Source organism: Amblyomma americanum, chromosome 10, assembly GCF_052857255.1.
Source record: "Amblyomma americanum isolate KBUSLIRL-KWMA chromosome 10, ASM5285725v1, whole genome shotgun sequence".
Lineage (NCBI taxonomy): Eukaryota > Metazoa > Arthropoda > Arachnida > Ixodida > Ixodidae > Amblyomma > Amblyomma americanum.
In genome coordinates this window covers 59574052-59585319 of record NC_135506.1, presented here as the reverse complement: position 1 = coordinate 59585319, position 11268 = coordinate 59574052, and the positions used below count along the sequence as shown (strand labels likewise).

At 45.1% G+C, this 11268-nt stretch overlaps 1 long non-coding RNA gene and 1 pseudogene across 1 annotated transcript; both read right to left on the bottom strand.

Annotated features, from left to right (window-relative positions):
* Positions 1-1373: 1373 nt before the first annotated feature.
* Positions 1374-7058, bottom strand: LOC144108344 (uncharacterized; annotated as a pseudogene).
* Positions 7059-8951: 1893 nt separating this feature from the next.
* LOC144106582 (uncharacterized) lies at positions 8952-11209 on the bottom strand. The gene is made up of 3 exons (XR_013309051.1): positions 10529-11209; positions 10402-10439; positions 8952-9869 (listed from the first exon to the last, which is right to left on the bottom strand). It is a non-coding gene; the product is annotated as an uncharacterized LOC144106582 (long non-coding RNA).
* Between the last annotated feature and the right edge of the window lie 59 nt (positions 11210-11268).

Here is an 11268-nt window from a genome sequence, read left to right as displayed (position 1 = left end):
AATGCCAAGAGTGAACATCTTTCAGCAGCAATTGCTCATAAGTTCTCCAAGTATGGCGTCGCTAAGTGGTACTGGCAGCTAACAAGAAAACATAATTTTCTTGTCCAAACACAAATGCCTTCACCGGTTAATTTACTTTACAGTCTGTCAAATTCCCTCAACGAAGCCAACATGGATTCTTAAAAATCCTTTTCTGTTCAACTCAGCTAGCTCTAGTTGCTAATGATATTAGTTTGAGCATGGATATTAATATACCTGTGGATGCACTTCTCTTAGGCATCGAAACACAATTCCATAAAGCAGCCCACAAATGTCTCTTACACAAATTGTCACGCTTGAAATTAAACATATTTGTATTCAATTGGCTAAAAAATTTTTTGACTAACCGCCAGCAATTTGTATTCGGTAACAACTGCGGGTCGTCAATGTCCCCTATAACTTATAGTATTCCACAAGGCACCTATCTAGGCCCTCTACTATTTTGGTCTACATTAACAATCTTCTCCATGATCTCGCATCGACTGTTTGGTTGTTTGCCAGCATCTATCAGAGCATCACTAACAACAGTGACTCATTCCATCTGCAAAATGACTTAGCACTGAAAATTAGTGTACCAACAGGTGAATATCTTTAAATGCTAATAAGACAACTCTTGTCTCATTTCACTGTTGTCATTGCTATCATCCATCAAATTACAGCATATGCAGTGGCGCAATAGCACACACACCATCAAATACCTAGGAATAAGCCCAATACACCACCTGACTTGGTCTTCTTACCTTATGAATATAACAAATGATGCTAACAGTGTTCTTGGCTGCCTAAAATGCAACACATGGCTTACTCCGCCCACAGTAAAACTAACCGCCTATTCAACTTTAGACAGGATGAAATTTGTATACGCATTTGCCATTCTGGACCTCCATCAAGTCAACCTTACCAAGGCCCAGGAATCCATCCACAATCGCAAAATGTGTCTCATACATACAGATTATTCGTACCACAACAGCGTTCACCATTACATCACTGAAATCTCGAGCTAGCCTCCCCTGACTTGAATTGCACAGAAATATAACTAGACTTTGCCTTTATCATAAAATCTACCAATCACCCCTGAGCACTTCCGTCATCACCCTAGCCCACCGTCACTCACGTCGAATTAACGACATGAAAGTGTGCATAATCCTCGAGTGTCTACCTCCGCCCATCTGAAGTCGTTCTTCAGCAAGACTGTCAGGAAGTGGAACAACTTGCCCATGGAAACTCTTCTACATAACATACCTAACCGCTTCAAGGCACCGATCGAAGAACAATAATTACTTATATAGATCTGAGCGCACCTCTCATGTAATGGCTCCCTGCGGGCCTTTGATGTATAATTAAATAAATGTGTTCTAATTTTAAAAAAGCTGAGGTATAGTTTACATAATTCTGAACTGATGGTCGTTACTTGGAGAAAACAAAGTTGAACAGTGCTCCATGAATCTGGTTCCAGAAGACACATGCAAAGAATACATGATCAGGTTCGAACAGTACAACAATCCACTTTGACAATAACACTAGCAAAACAGAAACATATTTCAAGCAGTGTGAGAAGAAAGATCACATAACTGTCAAAGTGACCTGTCACTACTCAATGCTGGCAGAGAACACCACGGCTTAGAAGTAATGTCAGTACTGTTTCTGCAAAGGTGCTGGAGCACAAGCATCACACAGATGGTTTTTTGTGGGTGTGGGTATCACATATGATAACTCACCTGTGCACTCCTAGCAAAAGCCATGGGACATAAGTTGCATCGGTACGGACTCTCGCCTGTGTGGATACGATTATGTTGTCTCAGGTTGGCCCTCAGAATGAAGTTCTTACTGCAATGTGTGCATCGGTACGGCCTCTCGCCTGTGTGGATGCGAAGATGATGTGTCAGGTTGCCCCTCAGAGTGAAGTTCTTGCTGCACTGTGTGCATCAGTACGGCCTCTCGCCTGTGTGGATACGAAGATGTTGTCTCAGGTTGACCCTCAGAGTGAAGTTCTTGCTGCACTGTGTGCATCAGTACGGCCTCTCGCCTGTGTGGGTACGAAGATGTTGTCTCAGGTTGACCCTCAGAGTGAAGTTCTTGCTGCACTATGTGCATCAGTACGGCCTCTCGCCTGTGTGGATACGAAGATGTTGTCTCAGGTTGACCCTCAGAGTGAAGTTCTTGCTGCACTATGTGCATCAGTACGGCCTCTCGCCTGTGTGGATACGAAGATGTTGTCTCAGGTTGACCCTCAGAGTGAAGTTCTTGCTGCACTGTGTGCATCAGTACGGCCTCTCGCCTGTGTGGATACGAAGATGTTGTCTCAGGTTGACCCTCAGAGTGAAGTTCTTGCTGCACTGTGTGCATCAGTACGGCCTCTCGCCTGTGTGGGTACGAAGATGTTGTCTCAGGTTGACCCTCAGAGTGAAGTTCTTGCTGCACTATGTGCATCAGTACGGCCTCTCGCCTGTGTGGATACGAAGATGTTGTCTCAGGTTGACCCTCAGAGTGAAGTTCTTGCTGCACTATGTGCATCAGTACGGCCTCTCGCCTGTGTGGATACGAAGATGTTGTCTCAGGTTGACCCTCAGAGTGAAGTTCTTGCTGCACTGTGTGCATCAGTACGGCCTCTCGCCTGTGTGGATACGAAGATGTTGTCTCAGGTTGACCCTCAGAGTGAAGTTCTTGCTGCACTGTGTGCATCAGTACGGCCTCTCGCCTGTGTGGATACGAAGATGTCTCAGGTTGACCCTCAGAGTGAAGTTCTTCCTGCAATATGTGCATTGGTACGGCCTCTCGCCTGTGTGAATACGAAGATGTTGTCTCAGGTTGCCCCTCAGAGTGGAGTCCTTGCTGCAATGTGAGCATCGGTACGGCCTCTCGCCTGTGTGGATACGAAGATGCTGTCTCAGGTTGACCCTCAGAGTGAAGTTCTTGCTGCAATGTGTGCATCAGTACGGCCTCTCGCCTGTGTGGATACGAAGATGTTGTCTCAGGTTGACCCTCAGAGTGAAGTTCTTCCTGCAATATGTGCATTGGGACGGCCTCTCGCCTGTGTGGATACGAAGATGTTGTCTCAGGTTGCCCCTCAGAGTGAAGTTCTTGCTGCACTGTGTGCATCAGTACGGCCTCTCGCCTGTGTGGATACGAAGATGTTGTCTCAGGTTGACCCTCAGAGTGAAGTTCTTGCTGCACTGTGTGCATCAGTACGGCCTCTCGCCTGTGTGGATACAAAGATGTTGTCTCAGGTTGCCCCTCAGAGTGAAGTTCTTGCTGCACTGTGTGCATCAGTACAGCCTCTCGCCTGTGTGGATACGAAGATGTTGTCTCAGGTTGACCCTCAGAGTGAAGTTCTTGCTGCAATGTGTGCATCAGTACGGCCTCTCGCCTGTGTGGATACGAAGATGTTGTCTCAGGTTGACCCTCAGAGTGAAGTTGTTCCTGCAATATGTGCATTGGGACGGCCTCTCGCCTGTGTGGATACGAAGATGTTGTCTCAGGTTGCCCCTCAGAGTGAAGTTCTTGCTGCACTGTGTGCATCAGTACGGCCTCTCGCCTGTGTGGATACGAAGATGTTGTCTCAGGTTGACCCTCAGAGTGAAGTTCTTGCTGCACTGTGTGCATTGGTACGGCCTCTCGCCTGTGTGGATACGAAGATGTTGTCTCAGGTTGCCCCTCAGAGTGAAGTTCTTCCTGCAATATGTGCATTGGTACGGCCTCTCACCTGTGTGAATACGAAGATGTTGTCTCAGGTTGCCCCTCAGAGTGAAGTTCTTGCTGCACTGTGTGCATCAGTATGGCCTCTCGCCTGTGTGGATATGAAGATGTTGTCTCAGGTTGACCCTCAGAGTGAAGTTCTTGCTGCACTGTGTGCATCAGTACGGCCTCTCGCCTGTGTGGATACGAAGATGTTGTCTCAGGTTGACCCTCAGAGTGAAGTTCTTGCTGCACTGTGTGCATCAGTACGGCCTCTGGCCTGTGTGGATACGAAGATGTTGTCTCAGGTTGACCCTCAGAGTGAAGTTCTTGCTGCACTGTGTGCATCAGTACGGCCTCTCGCCTGTGTGGATACGAAGATGTTGTCTCAGGTTGACCCTCAGAGTGAAGTTCTTGCTGCACTGTGTGCATCAGTACGGCCTCTCGCCTGTGTGGATACGAAGATGGTGTCTCAGGTTGCCCCTCAGAGTGAAGTTCTTGCTGCACTGTGTGCATCAGTACGGCCTCTCGCCTGTGTGGATACGAAGATGTCTCAGGTTGACCCTCAGAGTGAAGTTCTTGCTGCACTGTGTGCATCAGTACGGCCTCTCGCCTGTGTGGATACGAAGATGTTGTTTCAGGTTGCCCCTCAGAGTGAAGTTCTTGCTGCACTGTGTGCATCAGTACGGCCTCTCGCCTGTGTGGATACGAAGATGTTGTCTCAGGTTGACCCTCAGAGTGAAGTTCTTGCTGCAATGTGTGCATCGTTATGGCCTCTCGCCTGTGTGGATGCGAAGATGCTCCACTAAGCTGTACCTGTAGGTGAAGACCTTGTTGCATTGGGTGCACTGGGAGGGGCTGTCTCTGGTGTGTGTCCTCTGGTGTCTCTTGAAGTTAGTGTGGATATTGGTCGTGTACCCACACTCAGAGCACAGGAAACGGGCTCTTCCTGCTTCTTGCCTTTGTTGAGGCAGTAAGTCGCTCCTGCTCCAAGTTCCGGTTGAGCCTGGGGAATTGAAGAAAGCATAAGTTTTGTAAAATGGAAGGGATATGTTTCAGGGCATGGATGACGACTGGCCCATCTGCCAAGAGGATTAACATAAGGTGAGGACACTTTCACCAAGATTGATTTGCCCTGACAAAATTGCACTGTAATATTGAATAAGAAAGTAAGACTTGAAGAAAACTTGATCCTCGTGTACAAAATTTAACCTAGTAAGGTAGATAGCATTTTTCAGCATGGAAAGCCATCACCAGCCCATCACAAGAAAATAAAGCACTGAAATTCTTAGCGACTAAAATTCTTCAGATTCTATGGCACTAGCATGGGTACTGGCCACTTTTATTAATAAGAAAAATTTCAAAAAGTAGCAAAACCAGCACTCTTGGCCACACCATCGTGCCACCAGTTTCATCTCATCAAAAAAGTCCGAATGCCATCAAGCACATCTGAGAGAATAGTTTTAAGGTGCAAAGTTCCCATTGCAAATTACCAGCCAACCTATGGGCTGTAAACAAATATAATTTGTGATTCTATGTTTCAGTCACTTATACATAAAACCATTGTTTCACATGATGGAGAGCTGCAACAACATACAGAAAAAAAATTCCCCTCACAACAAGACTTGAAAAAGTTTTTTCGGCCGCAGTGGTGGAAAGCAGACGATCAAGCCATGGATGGAGCATTGTGGGATACACAATCTTCCCAACCAAACTCACGGAATAACAATAATACGTCACGCGTTACAACCCTCAGTGGTGAGGCCCAGTAGAAGCTGACTGGAAGCCCTCGGATTACACAAGACAGGCTTAATCTCAGAAGCACGAAAAAATTTGATTGTAAAAACCAATGTGATGCTGCTAACGATTATAATTATTACATGCCATACCATATCTCAGAGACTGCTTCGAGTTTACTCAAAAACAGCACTGCACATGAAAGCGTATAGGTGGAATCTAGAAGCTGAGAAAGAAGAATAAGAACTGTTTCTCACAGTTCAAAAAGCCAATAAAACAAACATTGCTTACGCCTCCTAATCAATGTTCCTTATTACTCCTGAAATTGTGCATGCATACAATTGGACTACATCAAGCAAACGTAACTACATCAAGGAAGGGATGGGAACTCAAGTCAAACTCATGACATAGTATTTGTAAGTAAGTTCACTGAATCTCCATCCCGAAATTCGACTTAAAATCATCAATTAAAATTTGAGTTTATCAGTTTTGCCTATAGCACCTATTACTAATTTGACGGGCCTGATCTTTAAACAGGACTTTCAAGCGACTGCAACTAATTTCATAGCAATGTCGACATCTTCGCATCAGCAGTACATCGAGGTGCACCTTTAATGTTGCAAGGGAGATGAAGCAATTGCCCATGAGAACAGATAGTGAAAATGTGCAAAGAAAATCTGTGTAAATATAGAAAAGCAGTAAAGCATCTGAAATGCATAACGCATAATCTAAAATGCGCAATGAAACATGCATGGGATTCTTGCAATGGTCCTTGGACGTGAAGAGCATGTGATCACAAATGCTGGAACACGGTCCACTGCACCAAGAACAGAAGACAGGTAGCATGTCTTGGCGGAGAGTTAAAAGAGACTTGGACCTGATCAAAAAAGTTAGAAGACTGGCTTCAAACCTGAAAAAGAAAGAAAGGGAGAAAATAAATCTGGATCCAACATTTCCCTTCTCAACCAACTCCTTTTTTTCCAAGCATTTTTGTACACAAACACATAAAAAACTTAAGGCTCAGGTTCTCATCGAAAGTGCAAAATGCTACAGCAAAGAAGTGGTGGTAACTACAATGGCTGCAGAAATGAAAAATGGCTTATGGCAGCACTTGTTCAAGGGTTCAGATACCTGTGCCATTCCTACATGCTTCTACTAGGGACTTGTCCATTCTATCAAAACAATTATTTAGCTGCTCCCCACTCACAAGATGGACACATAGAAGTATTAAGTTGACCCTCTTTTGAACAGAACAAAAAAATGCACAGTCAGATATATAAAAGAATTGAATTGGTCTTATCTGGCACCCCCAAACACAGAACATACAGATGAAAAAAAAACACATTCGCTCTGCTTGTGTCACATGTGCTCGTCACTGACAAGAACTGGCTTGAATATTGGGCACAGGTGAGAAACATGCGCATGGCGTCAGAAGACGACAGTAGTGTTTTAGAAGAGCCAAAATAAGAGGAATACTGCAACAGTTTGGCATTAAGTGTGCCAATGTACAGACAATGAAGTGGCTTTCATATTGCATTCTTCTGACAGTCGCTCAACCCATCGTATTTCTCTCATACCCCTGTCACACGGCCAAACTCAATGCCCATTCAGTCAATGGCCATCGGAAATTTTCGATGTCCACCAAGAGACAAAGAAGCACCACTGGCACACGGGTGACGCTACTCATGCTACGGGTAGATGATGCTACAGGTAGCAACATTACACAAAAAATGCTACGAATTTAAGCCGAGTGAAACAAGCTGAATGTTGGAGTAAGTGCTACATTAGACGACATTTTTTTTATGGAAAAACTATTCAAATACTTCACAGTTCGGTACAATCCAGAGCCAGCGATGGCGCCGCAACGATGGACAGCGATGCGCACTTTGTTTCAGAATCATTCACTTTTCGCTGGCGAAGCTGCCACAGATCAGTGACTGTCGTGTTCATAGCTACTACCGTTGCAGCATTTGTGGGGCACTTCTTGGCCTCGCAATACAACCCGTGGTGTGGAGAAAAACCCACGTTAATGAACATAACGTGGGTCTGTCAGAAAAACAAGGATCTAGCTGCAATAAATAAAAACCCGAGTGCGGAACAGAGGGAGTGGATGCTCTCCAGCGAGGAATCGGCCATCCAGCGCGGGTTGGTGTGAAGAGCCTACCTGGCGGCATACCTCAGTGGAGCCCTACTGGACCTTAAGACGGACCGAAGCAACTCATCGGAAGATGAAGCAGCCAGCCCAAGACCGCTAATAACATTTTGCTAAATATCAATAAAATTTTTTCTTCTCCTCCTGGCCTCGGTTGTCACGAAGTGCGCTTTGAGGCGGGAAAAAAAACCGAAGCGGAACGCCGCGACGCGTGTTTCCAATGGGCCGAAGCCGCGGCAGCAGAAGTTCCGGTTACGTCAGTAAACACAAGAACAAAACGACTACGCGTTTACGTTTGTTTGAGCATGCCACTTGTTGCACAGACTGAAATGCATTGTTAATAAAATTGTTTGCTGCATTAAGATCAGCACGAGCGGTGTACAGGTTGACAAAAGTGCCGGAAGGTGAGCTATGCCGAAACTCCGTCTCGATAGTTGTCGCGCGATCCTGTACTCATTGGTGTGCAGTGCGTTTATTTTTTTGGTGATATGCAGGATGACCGTGTCTCCTCTTACGACCATATTTTTCCGTCCCATGCCAAACATATGGCCGCAAATATCCTAAATGGTCTTCTTGCTCATCACCTAGAGAACTTTCCCCATCGTAGTTCATCTCGGCGGCGATTGAGATACATTCGTAGGAATGGCTTGGAACTAGCTGTTCCGTTTCGTATCCGTGATCACACTCCTATATTCTTTGCAGAGTTGCTGGCTATTGGTTTGGCTCTTCTGAATATTCCGAGACATGTAGCACGGGTTCTTACCCAGGTGAAAATTTCCTGCTGGTTTTCTACTGGTTCCAGCAGTGCTGGTTAGCACATTCTCAGCAGCTACTGGAACCAGCAGCTACTGGGACCAGCAGCTACTGGGACCAGTAGGTGATGGAACCAGTAGCTGCTGGTTCCAGCAGAGGGTTGCAGGAAGTCGGCCGTATGTTCTGGTACACTTTTCAGCAAATTTCGAGCTACGAAGTATGCAATCATGATTGCTATCCTGACTGCTCCATTCTAACAATCAACCTGCTAATCGCGTGGCTAAGCATCTTTGTGCTATGCTGACAGCGTCCATGTGGATCTTGTTCAAGCACATAGTTTTTCAGATTTTAATCTGCTTGTGCAGCTTTGATTAGTACACCCATCCAAGTAGGCTGTTTTACACTCAGAGGAAAACTGGGAGCGCATGACTGCCACGCTTTGCGAAGAGCTGCTGCCGACAGCCGGGGACAATCAGCAGCAAGGGCGCATGCGCAAAGAACGAAGCCAGCTGCTCTTTCTGCGCATGTGCCTGGTGTCGCCCAATCACGCCGGCTGTCGGTGGCAGCGCTTCGAGAAACACGGCGGCCACACACTCCCAGTTTCCTTCCAAGTGTGAAACAGTCTGTACATTAGAACATCCATCAAGTTTTTCAAAATTTGATCTGCTTGCGCAGCTTGGACTTTAAGAGGTCCTGAATTTTTTCAGTTAGAGTTCTTGTTAAAGTCTTCTCAGCTTCCTCGGTGCTGACAGACTTCTGGGCGCCCCAGTGCTTGAGTGTTTCTAAAAAGAGACAAGTCATTTTCCAGCATTACAAAACAAATACCAGTTGTTGCAGCAACTACGACTGCCAGTTATGCAGCTGGAGCTTGGCAGTCAGCCATGAATTAGATTTATGGCATAAAGGCTTCAACACTAGACGGAAATGCACATTGCTTGTCAGCTTTACAAAAACCACCAAGCCAAGCTTTCCTGTATGTCATCTGAAGCAGTGCAGTTTCATGTGCGCCAGAATACTGTAGGAACACAGCAGCCAGTGTAATGCACCCCATTCAAATTTACCTGAATGCAGAGGCTTGGGGTGTAGCGATATACAATTTTGATAATTCCATTATTACTAAGTACAAGGACCTCTGTTCTCACGTAATATATATTGACAGAGGTAGTTTGGCAACATGCTATGCCAAAAACATGAATCCTGCTACTGCATTTTTGTTCATGCTGCCAGGCTGCGAAAAGATAACTTATGGCATGCAACAGTACAGGCAACAGAAATTATTCATGCCAGCTGTACCTGAAACAACAAGAAGTTTCTCAGGCATCAGGGGTTGCTTTGGCAGCTCCCCCAACGCTCTCTTCTTGGAACAAGCAGTCCCCGTCACACTCCTGGTTACAAGGACATCATTTCCCCATATTGCCTGTGCTGTGTCCTTAACAACCAAAGTTGTTTTTTTATTTTTAAATATTTTCTCAGCACATGCACCACTTATTATGATGCCTTTTGTCAAATGGAACTGTGAAAAGAGGAAAATAATGGAGGAATTTTAGTTACAGCTTGGTTGAGGTCACAAGAAGAAAAAAAGCATTCAAATAAATAAAAGACTGACGCTATGACAACAGCTGCCCTCAGCATTAATTTATGGCCATGAACTCAAGAAATGAAAATGCCGAGGATAATAACTGTACTGTAAGCAACAATGAAACATGAAAACCACTGCATGTTGCTTCTGGTAACTGTACAGCCAAACTAAGAAACTGTTTGGCCAATGTACATTTCACGCCATTATTGGGATGTAGCACATGAATAATAATGTGCTCCTTGCTATTGCCCCACATAAAAAGGATAAATGCGTTCAGGTCACGCACGTGTTCATGTTTGCCGAACATGCACGAATTGAAATTGTAAACTTGAGCATGCCTAGAAAAGCCCTTGCGTTTGTAAAATAAAAATACGGTAAACATACTGCAGACAATAGGATTTTGGAGTCAGCTGCATTATTTAAGATCCATTGAGTATGTTTAACTTATTGGCATAGTATTACTCACAGAACCATCTTCCCTATAACTGAATTCTCCAGTTGGAGCTACAAGAGAGAAAAATAAGAATCCATGTCATGTCATACACAAAACAAAGTTAATAATGTTTGTGGTGATATCTGAGCCTACTGCTTACCTGGAGGTGTAAGGAAGTGCTGCTGCTCTCCTCCCGGACTGCTAGTGCGCTCTTCTGCTTCTGTAGCAGCAGATAAGCACAGCACTGCACAAAATTCAGAAACATTTAAAACTTGTGCTTTTGAATTGAAGACAAATGTACCGTCAATGAAAATAGAACTACTACTCGCAGGGAGCGCATTTGCTGGGGGCCGTGTTGTCGATCTCCAATGGTTCTAAAGTTAAAAAAGGTATACTGATAATAACTGTACCTCCTGTTTTTAAATGCAGGGAATTACATGAAAAACCAAAGTACTTACGCCCAACCAAGTCTTCATCGGCAGCTGCCACAGGAGGTGCTGCAACAAAAATGGGTTGGGAGTAACAGTAAATGTTATGAAGAGGTGTCATCCACGTCAGTTTGCTGCTTGAAACCTCAAGCCTGTTAAATTTGGCTGTACACGCTGAAATCATTCCATAAAGTGCCACGAGCGTGCAGTGCCAGTTCAAGCAGGTAGAGCGCGCCGTAGCACTGCCTGCTTCCAAAACAAATGGTCAAGTGCAGACCTGATAGTTTGCTATCTTTGAACTTTCAGACAGAAAATCACACCGAAGTGTTGCCATAAACCAGACCCAGAAACAGCTTTGTTGAGAAAAGTTATGTGGCTTGACTACTCACTTCCACAGTTCGGCCCCAACTTTGCTTTTACCTATCCCCCTCAAGTTTTCAAGAAAGAACCGTCATTTTATTAGCATGGCAGT